This window comes from Phoca vitulina, unplaced genomic scaffold (assembly GCF_004348235.1).
Source record: "Phoca vitulina isolate PV1807 unplaced genomic scaffold, GSC_HSeal_1.0 scaffold20, whole genome shotgun sequence".
Taxonomy (NCBI): Eukaryota; Metazoa; Chordata; class Mammalia; order Carnivora; family Phocidae; genus Phoca; species Phoca vitulina.
The window spans coordinates 24,897,155-24,921,040 of record NW_022589723.1 but is presented as its reverse complement, the minus strand read 5'-3'; the positions used below and the strand labels follow the sequence as shown (position 1 = coordinate 24,921,040).

Sequence of the window (23,886 nt, the reverse complement as noted above, 5' to 3'; positions counted from 1 at the left end):
TTCCCTTTCAGGGGTGCTGTCTGCTCCCATCTGCCCAAGCTCTGCCTGCCTGGCCCATCACCCTTCTGTGGTGGTTTTAATGCACCAGCTCTGTTGTGTTTCCTTGAAGCTGGCCAGGGAGACTCCTGGCAGGGGAGAGAGGAGGACTTCACAGAGAATGAGGTTTCCAGGGCCTGAGGATGCTGGGTCTACCATCTACTAGCTGAGCAAAATCTAACTTAACCTTAACAAGCTGCATCTCCTCCCCTGTAAAATGGGATAACATGAGCCAGAGATTCTGAAATACCAACTTACTATTATTTTTCTCCTGACATCTCTCTCCCTTGCTCTTCCTCCCTCTTAAGAAGGGCAATTCTACAAATCTTTCGTTTTCCCAAAACTTGGCTTCCCAGAAACCCTGCCGGAAGATGGTAAGAACCCAAAGACGATAGGGCTGTGTGGTGTTGGCAGATGGGCAAAAGATGCCCCCATGCCTGGCATGAAGTAGGAGCAGCAGTGAGCTCCAGGGCTAACAGCTCCTGTAAGATGGGGAGGACAGGCCCCTCAGTGGCCACTTGTGTGGATGGGTGACAGAGAACCAGGTGCCACCCTCACCCCCAGGCCTGGGGTTGTGTCTGATCCAGAACTATGGCATAATGGGGTGGGGATGGAAAGGAGAAATCCAGAGGGCCTGAAAAACACGAGTTTGGAGTCAATAATTCCAATGGCTTACAGAAAATAGAGACATGTCTTGTACACCAGAATTTTCAGACTGAGATCCATCCCTGTACAAAAGCAGATATGTCATAGTATTAGAGATTTGCATGTGAAGTGCCCAGCCATGTGCCTGGTTCATACTTGAAATTCAGCTCATGTAGTGACTTATTTTGGAGGCAACATGCTCAGTGGTCAAAAGTCGAAGCTTTGGAATGAGAGAGCTCTAGGTTCAAATCCCTGGCCTATCACTTTCTAACGGGATGACCTAGGCAAGATGTGAGTGTTCGGAGCTTTAACTGTTGCCCTTCATTGTATAGGGACTGCAAATGCCTTCCTGATCGGATTAGAGGGGGTCACGGAAAGAGGTGAAGCAATGTTGGCCTGCAGGAAATGATAAATGACAGCTATTATTATTGCTGACTTGTTTTTAATTTACCTAGGGAATCAAGAGGGTCTCCAGGAGATAGATAACAGCAGGACCACAGTGATAAAGTGAGAAGGGTAGGAAAACAGAAGGGTCTGGACCAGTGGCTCCAAAATCTGAGCATTGGAATCAGAGTTAGTCCCAGAGCTTGGGGAGAGGATGGGTTTGAGGCCCATCCCAAGAACAATCCAATTAAAGCTTCTGGGGCTGAGGTCCGAAGAACCTTCATTCTAAAGTTCTCCAGGCTGTTCTTTGTCACACAAAGTTTGAACAGTTGCCTCCAACTGGTGCTTGTGAGGTCTATCAGGGCACAGGAAGGAAATAATAGGCCTTTCAGATGTCTTTATATCTCCTGTTCTAGGCTGATTATTGGTACCCCTCTAAAATTCATATGTTAAAAGCATAACTCCCAAGGTGATGGTATTAGAGGTGTGGCCTTTAGGAGGTGACTAGGTCCCAAGGGCAAGCCCTCACGAGTGGTGGGAGTGTCCTTATAAAAGAGACCCCACACAGATCCCTTGCTGCTTTGCTTCTACAAGGTTACAGTGAGAACATGGCCATCTATGAGGACCTCCCCAGACACTGCATCTGCCGGTCCCTTGATCTTGGACTTCCAGCCTTCTGTTGTTTATAAATTTCTGTTATTTACCCAGTCTGTGATAATCTATTATAGCAGCCCAGATGGACTAAGGTATCACCTTAGAAAATTTTGTGTGTATATATAATGTTTATAATACATTCATACTATACAATTAGAATATACACTATGGAATATATTGGTGATATATAATTTACAAGCATATAACTACCCATATATTTGGTGGGGTGGAGTATTAAAGTTTTTTTTGTTTGTTTGTTTTGTTTGTTTTTAGAGAGAGAGAGTGCACGTGCAGGGGTGAGGGGCAGAGGCAGAGGGAGAGAGAGAATCTTAAGCAGGCTCTACACTCAGTGTGGAGCCTGACACAGGGCTCGATCTTACAACCCTGAGATCATGATCTGAGCTGAAATCGAGAGTCAGATGCTTCACCTACTGAGCCACCCAAGAACCCCAAAGTTTTTTTGAACTGATAAAGGTGAACCATTGAAAAGGTGTGAAGACTCTACCGTAGAGGGATAGAGTGGTTCCCAGGCCTTAATGACCTAACTGAAATGTGGTTGACTCCATCAATACATTGGAACAGTCAGTAGATTGATTAGTGGAATCTGTAGTCACTTCCATGCTGAAGAAAGCCCAGCAGTTTATGGGGGAATCTTCATTTCCCATGAACTGAAAAGGGGGCAGGCCTGAGCCCCATGGAAGCTGGAGCCTCCTGCAGAGTTATCAGCACTGTCTGTAATCCTCGGTCTAAAATAATAATGGTTTTATAATTAGATTCTTAAAAATTGCCCAATTCTTGCTCTCTTTTAATTTGAAAAGCTTCTTGAAGAAATGGAAATTTCAAGAGACTGGCATTTGATGACCTGCCTGTCATCTTTTCCTTTAGTGTAATGGTGATAAGAAAGTTAATCAGAAGAAAAGAAATAAATATTTTACAGAGATAAAGAGAGCAAGTCCCTGGTGGGGAGAAGCCAGGGGATCACGGTGAAGTTCACTTATGAAAGAAATGGAGTTTTATATTCAGAATCAGCCGTTCTTGCTTTCATCTTCAGAAACTGGGGATATGCAAGAGAGGCAGCCCCGGGTTGGAGTTCTCAGACAAGAGTAACGGAAACAATAACTTTTGGGCTGGTACTATTATTTCCCTCATTGTGCGGTTGAGATTTAAGAGATTAAGAACTGGGACAAAACCGTATCTTCCCAGGAAAAGGCAGAGAGGGGGGAAATCAGGGCCATCTGAGCCCGGAGTCAGATTCCTTAACAACCACTAGCCCTTAATCCCTATGTGTTTGGTTTTCCTTGGGACTTCACAGGGCTTTCTTTCCTACACCTTCACCGCATTCCACTTCCAAGATGAAATTTATGATGCTTTCAGGATCATGTCACCTTCCCTTAGTGCTGCCGGGGGGCAGGCTGCCACCGGGAAAATGACCAAGCTTGTATTGGGTCACTGATCAGTGTGTGGACATTCTTATACCATGTGGGAGTATGGCAAAAACAAGAAAGCTTGAAACATGTCCTCGTTTGGAGAGGGGTTGGCCTGGAGTTTAACCTTTCCTTATCGTTTTACTTTTTTTTTTTTTTTAAGATCAGTAAACAAATGAAAGGTGAAAACAAGTTTGCAGGTAATGTTTTAGATTCTTTGAAAGAATGAAGTGTTTCAAACAATACAAGCAGGTATTTATTCAGTGAGATCATCATGCCTTTACTGATAAAACTTTGCAGATAAACTTTGCATCCGCTCTGCCTCTGACTGGTTTTGCAACCCCAGGCAGATTCTGTTACCTCTCTCTGGCTCAGTTTTCCCACCTGTAAAATGGAATCATGAGATCAAACGTTATCACGTGGAAGGCGCCTTTAACAGCTCTTGGCAGTCAGAGCTCACTTGATTTTGGTAACAAATGAGGTAGGAATTATTTCCCCCATTGTACAGGTGAGAAAACGGAGGCTCCCAGATTCCTTGCCCAAGGTCACATGTCTAACTGATATAGATTGGATGGGAGGACTTCCTAGGTCCCTGGAAGCTCCGTGGCTCTCTCGTTCCCAGTCTAAAGTGAAGAGCCAAGTAACTAGCGAGCAAATAGTTGAGCTCTTTCTGAACTTATTTTTATTTCCTGCTCTGCGCTGGCCAGTTACTCTCCCTGTCAGAATTTCAGCTTCTGGTTTGTGGAACAATTAAAAAAACGAACAAACCCAAACCCCAAAACCAGAGGAGTCTTTTTTTTTTTTTTTTTTTTTTTTGTGGCCAGATACTCTGCATCCAATAATGCATCTTATGAGGTTAGTCGTTGCAGCAGAATGGCAAATCTTTTTTTTTTTTTTCTTTGTTTGCATCATGCTTGGAAGCAAAAAGCCAAGATTTAAGTTGATTTAGAACAGCCAGATAGACATGGAACATTGGTGGCTCCTTAACATTTGCTAAGGGTCTTCTCCTCTGTGGGAAAGAGGGAGGGTATAGCCTAGACTCTGCCTGTGTCCTCTAGCTGCTTGGGCTGTTGGTGGGACTTGGTGACGGGTGATGATGCTGGGTTACTTGGGGAGACCAACCAAGCCATGAATTGGACGGCTGTTTACAGCAGAGCAAAGACACGGTTTGGGAAGGTGGGCCATCAGCATCCTGGCTTTCTCTCAGTCCCATGCTTCTGACTATGGGATTCCCAGGGGCACTGACCACATCCTGAGCATCAGGCAGGGCTGAAGCATCTCAGATTGAAATGCCCAAACCTCTCTGCAGCAGTGAGTATTCGCGCCATGTCACACACTCCTCTCACAAAAGCTTTCTGGGGTTAACAAGTGAAGTGCTTGGCTGCGAAAAATCAAGAGCAGTTCCCAAGGATCTGCCTCAAGTGCTACCGATGGCTCATTGTTTCTCCAGCGTCTATGGTATCTTGATGCGGTTAGTCATTGATTGCTAGGCTCAGGGGTTAGCAGTTCAGGGGCCAACTCCCAAAGATGCCAGACTTGCTATGTGACTCATTGAAACCTCAGAAACAATCCTATGACACAGGGGTGATTATTCCCTTTTGTACAGAGAAGACAACGGAGGATTCGGGAAGTTTCCAACTTGCCCAAACCCACATTCTATTAAGTGGTGGAATGGGATTTGAATTATCATTGTTTAACTCCAAAGCCCACACAGCAAAAAAGCAAGTTTGCCAAGTGTGCCATCCTCACATAAGTAAAGTGAAAGAAAAATGAGATTGTACTGTGTGCTCTTGAACGGCAGATAAAGACGTAGATCGTGTCCTTATTATATTACCATTTTCCAAACAAATGTTCTCAAGCCCTGTGTCAGCTATTTCATGGAGAGAGCCCTGAAACAGCCCACAAGACTAGCTCAAGAGAGACACCACGGAGACATCATGGTGGGGTAGAACTATATACTTTATATACAGAAGAATTTCCCCCAATCAGCAGTAAAAAAGTCCAGAGAACATGAAGGGGCTGGAGTTCTTGCTCTTGAAGCTTTGTTATGGACAGAACAGAGTGTTTGACAGGGAATTGTTGGGGCAAGCCTATGCTACGAATGACCTTATTTACCCAGCATTGCCAGTTACCCACATGCTCTTGAAACCATTTGGGTTAGATTATGCCCAGGGTCCTCCAGAAAGCCATGGGGTGCTTTGACAGGCTTTGATAATTCTGCTAAGACATACTTTTAAAATTTTATTTATTTTATTTTTTAAAAGGTTTTATTTATTTATTTATTTGAGAGAGACAGAGAAAATGAAAGAGAGAGAGAGAGAGTGCACACAAGTGGGGGGAGGGGCAAAGGCAGAGGGAGAAGCAGGCTCCCCACTGAGTGCGGAGCCCGATGGCGATGACTCCATCCTAGGACCCTGAGATCATGACCTGAGCTGAAGGCAGATGCTTAACCGACTGAGCCACCCAGGAGCCCCAAGACATAACTTTTTTTTAAAAAAGATAAGATCATGGCTCTCATTCAGATATTAAAAATGAACACATGGAAAGTATTTTATTTAGCTCATTAATGAGGAAGCTGGTAAGGGTGTTGTTATAACTAGTTCAAGGGAGAAGCCCCCCCTCCCACAAATGTATATGGATAAAGGAATGTTGAAAAGAACATGCAAATGAAAGCACTGCAAGCTTCTTCCAGTGTGGGAAGAAAGTCAATCGAACTTCCACGCAGGACAGGGCAGAATTTGCATTTTGCATTGCTCCTAGTTATCTGTAGTGTACGGAGTTGTAAAATGCCTCAAGGGCAATGAACGCCTGAATCAGATAACCCAGGACGGCAGCACAGTGCATAGACAATGCATCGTCTTCCATTGAAGCACAAAATCTCCCCTGTAATTCCTATTGTTAAGAAATGATAAAGGGAAGTACTTAGCTACAGAATTCTGAAGATAGCAGGATAAGTTCCCTTCGGGAGGAAAGGCTGTCTCTCTGTCTCTTTGTCTCTTGAGCAGAGGCTTTGTGATAACGGAACTGGATCTCCATGCTGCCCTCTCCCTTCTTGGCTCATTTAGTGGGCAAATTATTTAAAATCTTTGTGCCTCAGTTTCCCCACTCTAACACAGGGGTAGTACTATTATTAACCTCAAGGATTTGGGGGAGGAATAAATGAGAAAAATCCACGAACTGTGCTTAGTACAGTGTCCAGCACAATATATGTCCACTGTGATTATTTTTATTAATTATAATGTTTCACTGTGCTTTTTTTTTTTTAAGATTTTATTTATTATTTTAGAGAGACAGACAGAGAGAGCAAGCAGAGGGAGGGGCAGAGAGAGAGGGAGAGAGAGAATCCCAAGCAAACTTTGCACTGAGCGCGGAGCCTGACGCGGGGCTTGATCTCACCACCCTGAGATCATGACCTGAGCCGAAACCGAGAGTCAGGTGCTTAACCGACTGAGCCACCCAGGGGCCCCTTCACTGTGCTTTTTATTTCTCCTACACTTCCATGTTCCTTGCCTTTCTCTTTTTTTGCCCATCTATCTGACCATAATAAAGAACAGGAGAACTAGTCATAATGTATAGTGTGTAGACGGCATCTCTGTCCTGTTCTTTAGAAATTAACTATGTAAGTTGTGATGTATTCCTTTCTATTTAAAAAAATAAAGCCCCCTCTGTCTGATATTTGCTTTCTGGGGTTCTGAGTAATTCCCATTGCCTGTGTTGAATCAGCCACCATGAATTTAAATTTGAAAACGTGGTTCCTTTTCTCAAGTTAGTGGCTGGAGAGAACAGGCCCTCAAGGGCCCCCCTTACAGCGACTAGTATCTCACAGCCCGGCCCGGAGAGGTGATTTTCTGGAGTCAGGTCTAGGAGCTTGGTGGTGAGTCCATCCCTGGTCAGACTCCTCAGACTCCAGGGGCCATGTCCACAGGCCAGAGAATCCACGTACCCCTGGGGGAAGCTCGTCACCAGAGAGGATTATCCATATGGTCCTGCCCAGGCCAGTTGGTGCAAATCTGCCTTCGAGAAGTTCGTTTTTTTCCCTCTGGGTCTGGTGGAGGCGTGATCTCTTCAACCCCAAACAGCACTTCCTGAATGTCTCAGGGTTCCATCAGCCCCAATTCTTACGCCTTCAGAAACCGTCAGACATTCAGGTGAAACCCACAGGCACACCTGTTCTTGGCAGCCCACATTCTGCCAGGGTGGAACAAGTGTTTGCTCTCAGTGAGCCAGGTTGGGGAAGGAGCTCTGCCTGTAGGCAAAGTTCAGGGATAGGAGGAAGAAAATATTGCTGTGTTTAGTTCCCGAGAGCTCCTGGGCTAGCAAATTGTCCTCCTGATGCCTTGGGAAACAGCTGAGATGAGATCTCAGAGGTCAGCAGGTGTGTAATTGGGATCTCAGAGCTGGGAGGACAACACACTCCGATTTACACAGCACTCCCTGCCTCTGGGGACTCTTTCTTTTTGCTGTCATATCGTCTCCAGAGCAAACCTGCTTGTTTTAACTCTTGGTAGAAAAGTAACTCCCCTTGTCCATTTTTCACAGGCAATGTATGAACAAAAAACGAAGTGGTAGGCTGTTAGTGGGAATAGCAAGACCCAGTCTTGGCCAGACTTGGTGCCATGGAGAGAGACATGGACCGACGGCAAAAGGTCTGGGTTTGAGTCCAGCTCTGCCTTGGGTCAGTCGTGACCTCTAAATAATGATGGGGATAATGGAACCAGTGACCTCACAAGGTCATGAGAATTAAGGATGGTAAATGTCCAAACACCCTTAAGCCATGAAAGGACTCATGTGAGGCAGAGACCCCAGACTGGGACATCAAGTGGATGAGAATGTCTGTGGAACCAAGAGACTGTGAGACATGGGGTTGAAGCAATTCTGTTTCCTGACCTCTGAGCAGGGTCCGCCTTGCTGACAACAGGGTCCTGCCTGGGTGGCCACTAGCAGAGGGAAAGTTCTGGCTTCTAGTGCAGTAGGGCTCAGGTGGGAGTGTTGAGCTGCCCACTTCAAGTGGTTTATGGACTGCTTCACAAAAATAATTCCCTCAGACTTTGGAAGTGGGGGTCAAGGGCAGCTGAGATCTGGTGGCCTACAGGTGAGCTGAGGGCTACTGCAATTAGGGCATTCCTGGGGACCACACTGGTACTTCCTAGTGGACAAAGCCTGGAATGTTTGGTTATTAACCTAAAGGATTAATATTATGATGAAACTTGCTTTAGGTGTCTCTTTGCCGGTCCCTCTTGTCTTCATTGCTTCTTTGACTGAATTCAGAGCCCTTGAACTGCCCTCAAGATCCACCCCCCTCCTCCTCACCCACGCCCAGGAAAATCTTTGCTCCGGTCTGCTTTCTCCCTGGAGACCTGTGAAGAGAGAGGTTTGGGTGTATGTATAGATGAGCTCTTCCAAACTGTGCACATGGATGGAAGAGAGAAGATGCCAGAAGGCTGAGTCCTCGGAGTTCCAACAGTTAGAAGTCAGGTAGATGAGGAGGGACCTGTCCGCTTCTGCCAAAGTATTTCTTAAGAATAAATTCTTAGTGGTAGCGTTTCTGCCTAAAGGGTGGGAGTGATATGGTTGTAAATGAATGTATGAGTCAATTTCTGGGCAGCTTCACCAGCACTGGATATTAGCATTCAACTTCTTTTTTTTTTTGGTTCTTTTAGAATATGTAAACTGTCATCTTCAGGCGGCTGGCTTTCATTTACATTTCTTTGATTTCTAGAGAGAATTAACATTTTCCCACTCTAGTTTGTCTACTAATTGTATTTCCCTTCCCCACTCTAGTTTATCTACTAATTGTATTTCCCTTATGGGAATGGTCCTGTCTTTTTACCTATTTATCTTTTAGAAATTGACATTGATTTTACAAATTTAAGTTAGCTATTTGTGATAGATCTTAATTCTTTGTAATGTTTGATAGAAATATTTTCCCTCTTAAAAAATCTTTAGTAATGCTAATTTTTATAGTGAAATCATTAAAATTGCTTCCAAGCTGAGAAAGTTAAAATTCCCCCAGAGAGGTGATAAACACTTTTTTTCAATTTTCCTCTGTATTTAGATTTTATACTTAAATCTTTAACAAACCAAAGCTTATTTTGGTAAATATTTTATTTTAAATAACTTTTCTATTATAAAATAAATATTTATTATTGAGAAGTAAGAAAATGAAGGGCAAAAATAAAAACATAGTGAAGAAGACCCATAATTTCACCATCCAGAGACAACCACTGTTGTCATTTTGATTTGGATACCTCCAAATTATTTTTCCTGCCTATTTCTTTATTTATTAAAGATTTTATTTATTTGGCAGAGAGAGAGGGCTCAAGCAGGGGGAGCGGCAGGCAGAGGGAGAGGGAGAAACAAGCTCCCTGCTGAGCAGGGAGCCCGATGGGGGACTTGATCCCAGGACCCCTGGATCATGACCTGACCTGAAGGCAGACACTTAACCAACTGAGCCACCCAGGTGCCTCTTATTTGTTTTTAAAAATACAACTGCAAACAAACATACTGTACAAATGCTTTTATAACCTGTCTTAACAACATATTAATGAAATATTTCAGTGGCGGTAAATATTCTCATAAAATATTATTTGAAACAGTTATAGAGTATTACATTCTATAGATGTACCATAATTGCCTTAATTCCTTATTTTTTTTATCAACTTAGTGTATCTAAGACATCACTATGATGAACAATGCTGCTATAAAGATACCTAAGCATAAATCTTGGCACACATTTCTGATCACTTCCTTTGTTCTTAAATTTCTTAAAGCAGAATTTCTGAGGCAAAGGTTATAAATATGTATATATATATATATATACATGCATATATATATATTTTTTGCTCTTTCACATATACTGCCAAATTAAGTAAATTTGTATCATTTTAAGTTCTCGTCAGCAGTGAATGGATATGATCTCTCCTCCCACCTGCCTTTTCTCCCTTGTTAACATTAGGTATTCACAGTTTTGCAATTTCATGTTCAGCTGATAAGCCGAAATGATATATGTATATTTTACTTTTTTTTTAACTAGTGAGTTAAAGTTGGCTTTCCTACCATTCCCATTTTTATTGGGTATTTTCTTTCTTTATGAATTATCTGTTAATGATTTTTATATATTTTAGATACTAGTTTATATATTTTTGTATTTTTTATGTATTTTTAAAATTGGGGTGCTCATTTAAAAAATGATTTAAAACACAGTATAGTGAATATTTATGAATACCACCCTGCTACTCAGATCCATCAGATCCTAACATTTTGTCATATATGCTTCGTATTTTTGTTATGAAATTGAATACCTGTGTATCTCTCCCCAAACCTAGTCTCATTTTTCCCGGCTCAGAGGCAGCCCCATCCTAAGTTTTGTGCCTATGGTTCTCTTCTATGTATATGTTTGCAACATGTGTATGTAACTATAAAATATATAGCATTCTTTTGTATGTTTACACTTTTTTTTAAGATTTTATTTATTTATTTGAGAGAGAGAATGAGATAGAGAGAGCATGAGAGGGGGGAGGGTCAGAGGGAGAAGCAGACTCCCTGCTGAGCAGGGAGCCCAATGCGGGACTCGATCCCGGGACTCCAGGATCATGACCTGAGCCAAAGGCAGTCACTTAACCAACTGAGCCACCCAGGCACCCTGTTGACACGTTTTTACACTCTACTTACTTATCTGCAACTTGGTTTTTCATGCAGCATTATATTTTTGAGACTTATCTGCTATTGATAACACTGCTATAAGTGGTCTCATTGTATGAGTCTATTACAATTAGTTGGTCCTGTCGGTGGATACTTGTATGATTTACTTTTTTCTTTGTGTGTGTTTTGCTCTTACAAACAATGTTGCAATGGACTTGCATTTTTCACAAGTGAGAGCTCCTAGAGTTTACTCCTAGAAGTGAAACCTCTGGGTTGTAAGATATGGGTCTCTTCAGTGTTGCCAGATGTTGACCATTTATTCTCCAAAATGGTTATGCCAGTGAACACATCATCATCAAAATGTGAATGTTTCTCCAATTCTTCCACATCATCAGTAGCACCTGATCGTGTCAGACTATTTCATTTTCACCTGTTTGATGGATGTAAAATAGTATCTCATTGTTTTAATTTTCATCTTTCTGATTACTGGGAAAATAAGCTTGAGCATCCTTTTACGCATGTCATTGGTCGTTTAGATCTCATGTGCTATCAGTTGCTTGTTCAGATCTTTTGCCTCTCTTTCGATTAGTTCATTAGTGTTTTTCTTACTGATGTGGCTTCTTTGTGGTTACATGCGTTGCAAATATCTCCTCGCAATCTGCATTTTGTCTTTTCACTTGCCTGTGGTGTTTTCTGTTGAACAGATTTAAACTTTCATGTAGTCAGATCCAGTAGTCTTTTCCTTCAGGAACATTCTGCATCAGAGGCAAATTTACCTATACCTTCTGGGGGTTTTTTGGCTGGGCCTGAGGATTAAACCCACATAAGACAGACTGACAGATGAACAACGTACAAATTTGTGAGTTTTCTAGGACACAGGATGCCCTCATAAGGAAATGAAGACCTAAAGAAATGGCGAAACCTACATGCTTTTATAGGGGACTGAACAAAGAGAGGCAATGTGAGGAGTAACAGAATTATGTAGGGAAGCTAAAGGAAGATAAGAAGTATTTTAACAAGGTCTGCTGGTACAGATTTCTTTTAGCTTTTATTCTTTATTGAAGAACAATTCTTTCCCCTGGTACTGGAAGGGCATCTTTCACGTGGGAATTCTTATCTCCCGTTTTAGGAAGAAAGGGAAGATTAGAATGTCCTTCTTGAATCTACTGTTTTTCAAGTGCCTTTAGCTCAAAATGATCCTAATACCAAAGTGGCATATTGGGGGATGGTATATTCTGCTAACTCTTCAATCCTTAATGCCTTTTTATCTTCATGTTTTCTTTTAAGTCTCACAAAAAAAAAAAAAAAGAAGAAAAAACCTAATTCTTTTATAAAAGGTGTCCTTGATTTGTTGTGATCTCTTGACATTCCTAGAATTTACCTTTATTGATTATCACACTCTCTTGTCACAGCTGCATTCTCAAAGCTCAATGAAAAATGATTTTTCTGCCTATGCTCATTGGGCCTGGTGTGGATGAGATGATTAAGAAGTTAACAAATACATGGCTTACACAAGCCATTCCTGCCTTCCGTGCCCTCAGTGGGCTCTGCTAATTGACTGCATTTATTTCTTCATTCATATTCCCATATTTTTATTGATTCACTTAGCCAACAATTATTTTTGGAAAATCTATTGTATGTCTGAACTTGGTTGTAATCTTTTCAAACCAATTTTACGGGAATTGACACTTGTGTACATTTGCCATCCTAAGAGTGTTTGTGTGTGTGTGTGCATGTGTGGTCTTTTTCACAGATTTGTGGATGAGTATGATACTTATCTCTTAGGATGAATTGGGTATCGGGTCTTGTTTCTCCATGATTTAGAACTGATTACATCCTATGGCAAAATCTGTTTCTTGAATACATAGAATATTGTTCACTAAATTTGTTTAGGTTATATTTCTTTGGTTAGGTGAAGGATTTCTTTAATATGTTTCTCAAGTTCCTCCTCCTTCATCATCATTTTCATGTTTTCTCCATCTTGTTTTGCCAATTTTATATTTTGGTTGAACATTTTGAATTATCATAAAATGTGCATTGCCATTATTTATAGTTTAAAATCCTTTATATCAATTGTGTGTTTTTAATTTTCTTGACTCATACCCTTTCTTTTATTTATTACATTCCCACGGGCTTTAATATATCTTATAATCTTTTCACAGAATGAAGAGTTAAATTTATTATTTCCACTCATTTTTTGTTTTTCAGCTTGTTTATTTTTGTTCTTCATCTTTATTATTTTCTTCTTATTTTCCCTTATGTTGACTCTCTTCTTTTTATAAGATTTTAAATCAGATGCTTAGTTCACTTATTTCATATTTCTAAAATGCATCTCTGTCTTTACTTCTGGGCTCTGATTGTTCATACTCCCCTTAGTTTTGATAGGTGGTATTTTCAGTTTTATAATATTCCAAAAGTTATTATCATGCTCTTAATTTCCTACTTCACCTTGTTGCTAAGGAGAGCTTTTGCTGCTATTGTTAGAAGTGGTTACTCATTTATTTGTTTTTTGTTGCTGTAAATTTTTATTTTTATATTATTTTAAACTTACAGAAATGTTAAAAGACTAGTATGAAGAACTCCTGTACACCTTTTACTCAGATTCACCATTTGTTTATATTTTCCTTATTGCTTTATCATTCATTTTCTCTCTATATATGAGTATTTTCCCCAAATCATTTGAGAATAAGATGCAGATGTATGTACATACAAACCTAAATGTTTCAATGTATATTTCCTGAGACAGACATTTTCTCTTTTGAAAATTAGGAAATTTAACAGTTAAGAAAAATGGGAAGTTTTATATTGATACAATATGATTATCTAATTCTGTAGTCCATATTCAAATTGTTAGTTATCCCAATATTGTGTTTTTTATGTATGTAATGCTGTTATATAGTAGAATAACATATAATACTATATAACCTATAGTATTATATATAGTATATATATAGTATACAGCATATATATAGTATATATACTATAACATATACTATACATAGAGTATGGAGCATATATAGAGAATATACAGCATATATATACTATATATAGAATATATATATACACACAGCCTATATAGTGTATATACAGTATATATAGTATATATACTAGTATACAGCATATATAGTATATATACTATAGTATACACTATACATATAGTATACAGCATATGTATATATATAGTATACAGCATATCTATATATGTATACTACATACATATATACATATCTATAGCTGTATACTACATATAGTATATACATACAGTATACAATAGTATATATATAGCATACATATAGTATACTATACATATATGCTGTACACTATATATATGTCTAGTATATATATAGTATATGTATATATGCTATCCATATATATAGTACACATATACATATATATACATATACATATACTATACATATTATACATAGAATATACGTATATATAGCATATATACATATTACACATATTATATATAGTGTATAGTATACATATATAGTATACTATGTATATAGTATATGTGTAGTGTGTGGTATATATATAGTATACATATAGTATACAGCATATATATACATATATAGTATATACATATAGTATAGTATACATATAGTATATATATGCTATATGCTATATATGTATAATATACATATACTATATGTATATATGCTGTATACTATATTATGCATAGTATGTATATACTACATATATAGTATATATATTATATATACAAATATGTGCTGTATAATATATATGCATAGTATATGTATACTATGTACATAGTATATGTACTATATATACATATATATGCTGTATACTATATATAGTGTATATACACTATACATGCTCTATAATATATATGTACTATATACACATATGTATACTCTATACCTTCTAGGCTATATAGTATACTATATGTTATATAGTATAGTACTAAAGTACTTTGGCACTATATATAATACTATAGTATATATTATAGAATATATATTTATATCTAGATAAATAAATTTATATAATCTAAATTTAAAATTAATTTATATTTAAATTTAAACTTAATTTAAATTGGTGTTTATTTTATTATATATTGTAAAATAAACACCAACTTGTTTTTATTTTTGTGTTTATTATTATATATATAATATATAATAAACACTAATTTTGTGTTATTTTTGCGTTTATTATTACAATATATAATAAAATAAACACCAATGTGTGTGTGTGTGTATGTGTGTGTATATATATGTATATATATATACACACACAGAGAGAGAGAGAAAGAGAGCATTTTAGAATTTACAATAATGATGACCGTGGCAACAACTGAAATGACTGTATGTTCACAGCAACCCCCACTTATAGGGCACTCAATATATTAATATTTATTTTCTTCTTGTGCTATGTTCTAGAGAAATGTATATTTACTTTCATATTTATTATTGTTTTATTGTGCAGTAACTATACATTTATAGTAAAAAAAATAAAGCAAAATAACAAAAATTACCAGAAATCCAAGGGCATATTGATGAGCACTGTTAGTATTTAGAGATATATTTTCTAGACTTTGGCTTTCTTTCTTTTTTTTTTAAGATTTAAAAAATTCATTTGACAGAGAGGAAGAGAGAGTACATGCAGGGGGAGCAGCAGGCAGAGGCAGAGCGAAGCAGAGGGAGAGGGAGAAGCAAGCTCCTTGCTAAGCGGGGAGCCCCACGCAGGGCTCGATCCCAGGACTCTGAGATCATGACCTGAGCCGGAGGCAGATGCCTAACCAACTGAGCTACCCAGGCACTCCTAGATTTTGGCTTTTAACCAACAAAAATTCTGGGTTTTTTTTTCTAGTTAAATAAAATATGAGTATATTGAAAATATGGGATCATAGTTGTATGAGTATGAGTTTTAGCCTTCCTCTAAGTCTTAGTATTATATTATTTATTTATTTGTTTATTTTTTAAGTAGGCTCCATGCCCAGCTTGGAGCCCAACACAGGGCTTGAACTCATGACCCTGAGATTGAGACTTGAGCTGAGACCAAGAGTTGGCTGCTTAACCGACGGAGCCACCCAGGTATCCCTATTGTATGTACTTTATAGATAAAATTCATACCATCTTTGCAAAGTAGAGCCACATATTTAGATGAAGAATCCAAGGTTCAGAGAGGTTCAATAAATTGCTTAGGTCACACAGCAGTAAGGGATGGAGTTATAGTCTAAACCCTGGGCTGTCTACTTCCAAGGCTGTGGGTTTGATCATTATTTTGCCCAAGGCTCCTTTCATTGTATTTTTACTTATATCATCAGAATTTAGCTTTATTGCACTGTGGTGAGAAAATATATCTATATAACTTTCTTCTGGATTCATTTTTGGAATCTTATTTAAGAGTTAGCATATATGTATCAATGCCGTATACCTTGAGAAAAATGTATGGACGATACTATGTTGTTACTGAGTTCAGTGTATGTCCACTGGTTCTAGCATACTAAATGCATAGTGTTCATAACCTCTATTTTATTTTTCAAACTTACATCTACTTTTGCAGATATAAAATAAAAATACAATAATATAATCCTACTACTTAAAGGAAGGCTAAAACCCATATATCATACAACTATGATTCCATATTTTCAATGTACTCATATTTTATTTAACTAGAAAAAGAAGCCCAGAATTTTTGTTGATTAAAAGCCAAAATCTAGGGGCACCTGGGTAATCCATGTCTTCACTGTTGTTTTTATATTTTTCATTATAATCAGGAGCCTCTTTGCACCCTCCCTCCACTTTTTTGGTTTCAAAATCTCTTTTATATGATTCCACCTCTACCAACTGTTTCCTTTTTGTTGTACAAATTTCCTCAATAAAACTTTTTAAAATTTTTAGCATTTCTGCATCATTTTATTACAGATACCTGTCTTTAAGCAACAAACATATTGTTGGGTCTTATGTTTTAATCCAATATGGGAATTTGTCTTTGGAGAAACTAACGGCCTATATATATGGCCTCCCTTGGAATGCAGTTGGCACAGTGATAGAAGATAGGCTCTCGGCTATGAGCTGTGGACTTGCTGCAAATTGCTTAAGGACTCTGAGGAGGAAGCTACCAGTGTCCTATCTGTACAGTCCTGTTAATTAAGAGTATAAACTTTATCGAGTTGTTGTGAAGATTAAAGGAGATCAAGAACATTCTGGAATAGAAGCATGGTAAAGCATATTAAACTATTATTTGTAAAATGTAACTGTCATTTTTTGCTATTATAGATACCAGGCCTGGAAATTTCATTCAAAGCAAGTTTCTTGGCAATAGCATATAAAACAAATTCTTAAAACAACGATCCGTGCTCAACATGGGGGGGGGAAATGAGCTCCATACTTTTCTCTAACCCCTTCTCAAATTTCTCTCTGAGATAACGGGAATAACTTACAGTAAGATTGCTGAGAGGCAGTGGTCAGGTTTCAGTTCGACTCGTCCGTCTCTACTTCTGGCTGTGCTGTGGCATTCACAGCCTGCCTTAAATCCAGCCCTGTCAGGAATCACTGTTTGCTTCCCATTTAATTCATTAAGGATTTAGGGGGTAAAAATACGTTGTTTGCTTCCATGACGGAGATTTGAAGCTGCAGACTTCGTTGGCCTCTCCTCTTGTCATTGGGCGTGGAAACACTGACACTAAGAAAAGCACACCAAGCAGTGATGGATTTTCTACTTCCTGGATCCTGGAATTTGCTTGTCCAATGACAGCCATCTGGTGAGCAACCAGACAGGAGGATTGACTCTCAGCCTGGGGCTCTCCTTCCAGCCGCCCTCCAGCCCCTGCCCAGCCGGAACCTCTGCATCAGTTCAAGCTGCCGGGAGCTGAGCTGAATTCTTAACTTCTGCTCCGAAGGACCATAGACAGACAGAGACGAAAGTGAAAAAATCTGAGGACTCCACTAGTGTCCGTTTTTAACTTTCCAAAATTGTCTTTGCGTTTCAGGATCCGGATAATCTCAAATCAGACAATGCTATAGTATCAAAGTGAGGAATAAATATCCTATAATATTATAATCCGATAAACTCCAGAATGACGTGATTGATTTTTGTCGTGTGAGCTTCAAATCTCTGATGGCTTCTGTTTGATCAGGGAGAGGGAGAGATGGGTGCATTTCCCACCAGAAGCAACAGAGCTGTTTTCTTAAACTTCTGTGATAATCATAATCATCTTGTCTCTTGTTAAGCATATGCTTCTAAGCCCCTCCCCAGAGACTCTGATTCAGTGCATCTGGGATGGGGCCTGAGATGTGTGTTCTTGACAGGAGAAGAGCTTGGGCAATAATGGGGTAGATGGAGGGAATAGTCTGTTTTTAGAATCAGACAGCTCTGGGCTTAAATCCTACCTATGGTTATGGGGTCTTGCACAAATTAGTTAACCTTCCTTAACCTCATCTGAAAAACAGTAGAGATAAAAACATCTACCTCAAAGTGTTGTCGAGAGGATTCAAAAGACTGGGGCCCTGTATTGCACCTGCTTTTTGGTGCTGCTAAAGCATTTCTGCCCGAGTTCATATGAAGGTTATCTGTGAACTTAGCACGTAGGCATAATGATTTTTGTTGTTCATCTGCTTTTGCTGTTGTGGGTTTTCTGTTTTATTTTGTTCTACTTATTTTTTCCATCTATTCAGCAGATATTTGTAAAGTTTTTACTGTGTGCAAGGAACTGGGATTCCCAGAACCCCCTAAGCACCTCCCTGCTGGTGTGGCATGTCCACATGGCCCACCCCAGGCTTTTGAAGGGACTGATCAAAATCTCATGTGAGTGACTTGACTTAACAGGTCCCTAAGTGTTTAGGGGGCTTCCTGAGATTAGGAGTGCCATGTCCTTATCACTTCTTTGTACTGGAAATTCCAGTTTTCTTGAATCCAATCGTGTGCGGGTGTATGTGTGTGTGTATGTGTGTGTGTATGTGTGTGTGTGTGGTTTTATTCTCTGTAGTTGCAATTTTTTTCCCTCTGCTTTACTGAGATATTATTGACATATAACATATGTAAGTTTAAGGTTTACAACGTGATGATTAGATACATCATATATTGCAAAAGGATTACCACAATACAGTTAGTTAACATCTCCATCCCTTCACGTAATTATGGTGTGTGTTTGTCTGTGTGCGTGTGTGTGGTGATAACATTTAAGATCTACTCTGTTAAAAACTTTTAGTATATAATATAGTATTGTTAACTATAGTCACCACCTTGTGCATTAGATGCCCGGATCTTATTTATCTTATAGCTGGGAGTTTGTTACCCTTTGACCAATATCTAAAAATATGGAATGCTTTCTGAATTTGCGTGCCATCCTTGAGCAGGGACCATGCTAATGTTCTCTGTATCATTCCAGTTTTAGCATATGCGCTGCCAAAGCGAGCACCGTGTGCATATTTTTACTTCAACAGAAAATATGCATTTAAATGATCCCACTTGGTTTTTACACAGAATATGTTCTAGGTGCTTTGCACTATGCAGTCTTCCCTTCCTGGCGAGAAAAACCTTTGCACTTTTTTTTCTTCCATCCTCATAACAAGAATCCATTGGATTTCTGAGGAATATCCTTACACTTTCTGTATATTTAGCCTTGCTTCAAAAGAATTTAAGGCACTTTTTAAAGATGCAAACAATGCAAGACTTATTAAAAAGAAGATTCAGGTATGGAAGATAAGGATGGGAAAAATAAGGTGAACTCATGAATGAGGTTTCACGTCAAATATCGTACCGTTCTTTTCACTTCCTGGTCATGGGCCAGATATTTGCTCTGAAATTTCAAGCAGTCGTTGCAAACCCTCTGCAATCGAGGGAGGAAGGCGATGATCCTCAAGCCAATTATTAGGATCATCATCTATATGAGCCCTGAATATTGTTTTAACTTTACCACTAGCCCAAGACTTTAGGTCCAAATCAACATTAGGGTCATTAAGGCTCTACGGAAGGGTCATGAAGTGCCATGGAAAACTGCTCTCTAACATTCCAGCCAAATACAAAATGGATCAGGGAATAAGGAGGCCTCTGGTTGCAGGGGAAATGACAGCTGGGTGGAAGAGCCGGGCCAAGGATCAGCCAATCCCTTGGTTCAGAAGTCGTAACCATGGCAACAGTGGTGCCCCCAGCTCTACCACCAACAATGATGCCCTTAAGGGGCACCAGGAAAGAGAGGAGCCTCTCATACTTCCTGGCTGGGCTCTGGGTGAAGGGGGTTTATGTATTTTTTATTCATAATCCCCGGGAGAAAATAAACAGCCTCTTTCACGTTAACCTTGCAAACCCAAGTCTACAAAGGAAAGGCAGATGTCTGGCGGCACAGCCTGGCCGAGGCCAGGTCTGAGTCTCTCGTCTAGGAAACCTGTAGCCTGCCTCCGATTTGCCTTTTATTCTCTTTACTTTCTAGTAACAGTGCTGCTCAGGACTTTTCAACAAGAAAAGCCCAGAGGAAGATGGTTGCTTTTGAAGCCACCACTCTCGTCTGCCTCATTCATTTCAAACGTACTTCTCAAAGAGACGAAGGCCTTGTGTACAAGGGCACAATGCTCACTGCATTCTCTTGCTGTCAGCTGTGATGTGGTGGCTTTTGATTCTGCACAGAACCTGCCTTGTTTCAGAAACTGATCGATGGAGGCCTCTGAGTGAAGGAGGCAACAAGACAAACGAGCAGGGCTCCTGATAAGGCAAGGTGCTTCAAGAGAATGGGCTTGAAAGCACTTAAAATAAAAGGTAAACACAGCATCCATGAAAGTAGAGAATTCTCAAAGGCATCGAGCTGTTGCTGGTGGATAATCTGTAGTTCTGAAGGATCTTCACGTGTTTGTGCAAACACACGTCAGCTCTTTGGAGACTTCTGACTTGGGATTTTAGACTTTTTGGTGCGGGGGGCGGGGCGTAGAAAAGGTGAAGTCCACACTGATGTCACAAAGCAGGGAAAACTAAGTGAAACAAAAAACACAGGTGGCCTGAGTCAGGTTTAAGGCAGGGAAACAGAAAACAATGCATTGAAAGAGCTGGTGATGAGGCATCTCTGTAGAGGAGAGGGCGTGTGATTTCTCTTTAGAAGGCCATGGAAAAGCCCACAGGGCTCATTCTAAACACCTTGGGCAGTGTGAGGGCTGCTCTGGGTAAGCTCTGAGGGAGGGGCCTCCTCTTCCTATAAACCCTTGTCCTTCCCTTTTGCCCAATAGATAGACGCAAGCCAGTGAAAAATCAACATGAGAAATCTAGCCACACTAAATACATTTATAAGAAAACCCTATCAGACTCCCTGTTGGTCAGCATTCTTCATGAGTTTGTGTTGGGGGCACACTGCAGGCTGAGGAGCTGCAAGATGAGGAGGGGAGTGGGGCGGGGGGGAAGTTAAGTGAAGCAGGAATCCATGTCCCCATCAATGGTTCTTATACACCATGTTCTCATTTAAAAAAAAAAAATGTCCACCAGCTAGGTGGGATTCCATTGTGCAGCTAAGTTAGGCTTCATATCTCAGTTTCACAGAAAAAAAAGTTGATTGAATCAGATACTCTTGGTTGCCCACCCAGCAGCCATTCGCTCCTTTAATTTTTTGCTTGCAGAGTCCCTGTTTTGATTGGGAGTCCTCCTGCCCTTATTGTGAATCAGGGAAGGGTGACCCTATCTTGACCTTCAAGAATAAATCCTGATTTTGTTTTTGTTTTTAATGGCAACTGAGGTAGATGGAATTTTAAGATGGCTCCCATGATCTTCACCCTCTGGTGTTAACTTCTGTAATTATGGCAAAAGGCAGATTATCTGGGTGGGCTTACTCTAATACTTAAGCCTTTTAAAAGTAGAGAGTTTCCTTCAGCTGCTGGAAGAAGGGAAAGTCAGAGAGATTGAAGTATGAGAAGGAGTCAGTGCATGATTGCTGGCATTAAAGATGGAGGGGGGCCTTGCTCAAGGATGGACAATGGTCTTTGGACTTGAGAGTGATCCTGGTGGATAGCTAGCAAGGCCATGGAGGTCTCAGTCCTACAGCTGCAAGGAGCTGAATTCTCCCAGTGATTTGAATGAGCTTGGAAGCGAATTCTTCCCTAGAGCTCCAGATGAGAGCTCAGACCAGCTAACACCTTGATTTCAGCCTTGCAAGTACCTAAGCAGAGAACCTACTCAAGCCTTCCCGGACTTCTGACCTATAGAACTATGAGGAAATAAACAGGTATTGTCTTAAGCTGCCAAGACGTAAGCTGCATTAAGCTATTACACAGCAATAGAAAACTAATAAAGCAGCCTGTAGGTGGTGTCAAGAAATCCATATTTCTGCTCAGGAATCATTAGTTTTCAGCTCTGACCCTAATCAGGAATCAGAAAGTTACCAGCAGCAGAGACTGGATATAGCTATCCAATAGCCATTCCCAACTTTCCCTCTTGTGCTCCTCTCCCTCCCCATGAGAGATCAGATTCTTGCTGCTGGGTGGTCATGTGACCTGGATTTGCCTTTGGATAAAATCCTGCGAGAACATGAAACTATAGAGTTGAAGCAGCCATTTTATAGATGCGAGGTGATGAGCCTAAACATGGTAGAGTGGAAAGAAGGAAAGATCTTGGTTCTTTCAATGCATTTTTTTTTCTTTTATGACAATTGTGAGCTAAGGGGCCAAGTCGGGAATTGCCTACTTTTGCATCTCCTGTTATGTAAATTTATTTTTATTGCTTAAGACACTCTTAGTTGGTTTTTCTGTTGCTTAAAGCTGAACATATCCTTACTGATACATTACCCTTCCTATAGAAAAAGTATTACACGTGGAGACATCTGAGGGAGAGTGAGTGTAGAGGTTGAGGACCAGGCTTTTGGCACAGGTAGGAAAGGGTCCGTAGGCATCCAGACGCTTGAAGGACAAGTATTCCCTGAGATTCTTTTCCCATGCATAAAAGTTTACGTGGCCAGGGATCTAAGCTATATATTAAGTACTACTCATACGACCTTGGACCATTCATCTAAACTTGGTGAGTCTGAGTTTACTCATCTGCAAATAACAACACCTTTGTCACTTGTTTTTATGGGGATCAGACTTGATTGTATATTTCTACTTGCTTTGGAAACTTCAAAGGGCAGCTCTGGTATGAAGTCAGAGCCTAGCTTGGTGCCTGGCATGTAGTAGGTACTCAGTAAGTATTTGTTGGTCGATGTGCTGGGTCTATTTGTCCATATCAGGGTTCTTCTCATGGCACCATGAGCTTGGGGGTTGGGCTGCTTGCTGTCTGCTTAGTTGCTCCATTGAGCATCTACTCCAGATATAATTTAAAGAAGGATTTTATTAAACACTTTCTTCTTGGCAGTGATGTATTAGGCTCTGCAGCCGAGATAGAGAACTCAACTTTTGTTTTCCACGTATTTTCCACTAAATACGCTGTGACGAGGTGTCTGTTTTGATCAGGGACCCTGTCCATTCATCTTCTCCCATCCTGACTTTCTCTATGATTTAGGGTGTGAAGATATCTGTGGGCTTGGACCTATCACTGTTGTGTGAGGTGCTTTGGCTCCAATCAACAGGGTTGTGTCCAAGGCAGGCAGGCCCCCTGTGAACTCCCAGGCCGCTGAATCAGTCATCCGGAGGTGACAGGTGGTGCCCAAGACATTGCGGAGCAAAAGGAGATAGCCACACCTGGCCCTTTGAAAGCTTCCCTACTTCAGACAAACCGGGACACCATTTGCCTCCTCGGGCTTACCCCCGTAACATCGTCCGCGTTTCTGACTCCTCATCCATGGTTCTAACTTCCTGTATGCTCTCCTGGGTCTCCTCGCTCCCAGCTGGCCTCTCCTAGCTGGACTCCGGGACTGCTGCTTGCCGCTGATTCTGGGAGGCTAAGCAATCCTGGGTTTTGGTCTTGCCGTGCTCCATACCACGCTGGCTGCGAAACGTGCAGAAACTCCACTGAGAGCAGACGGGCTGGCATCTGATAAAGACTTGTTTCAGGTGGCTCCCCAAAAGGAATTATACTGGAGCAAGACAGAGGAGAAGAGCAGGTGCTTGGGGGCTAAAGAGCATCAGGCGAATGAGACTGGAGACACTGTAGTCCGGGTAACTTAGCGAGTCACAGAGCAGCTGAGCATCACCTTGAAGTACCGAGACACAGACGGCCTAACGCTGATGAA

General features: G+C 40.3%; 1 protein-coding gene and 1 non-coding gene across 2 annotated transcripts in view; both read right to left on the bottom strand.

Annotated features, from left to right (window-relative positions):
• Positions 1-17,397, bottom strand: part of LIPC (lipase C, hepatic type) — a 152,293-nt gene extending 134,896 nt beyond the window's left edge. The window contains exon 1 of the mRNA XM_032417406.1: positions 17,191-17,397. The gene's annotated coding sequence lies outside the window, so the exon portion shown is untranslated. The remainder of the gene's footprint in view (positions 1-17,190) is intronic.
• Positions 17,398-19,060: 1,663 nt separating this feature from the next.
• On the bottom strand, positions 19,061-19,167 carry LOC116640883. The gene has a single exon (XR_004301100.1). It is a non-coding gene; the product is annotated as a U6 spliceosomal RNA (small nuclear RNA).
• Between the last annotated feature and the right edge of the window lie 4,719 nt (positions 19,168-23,886).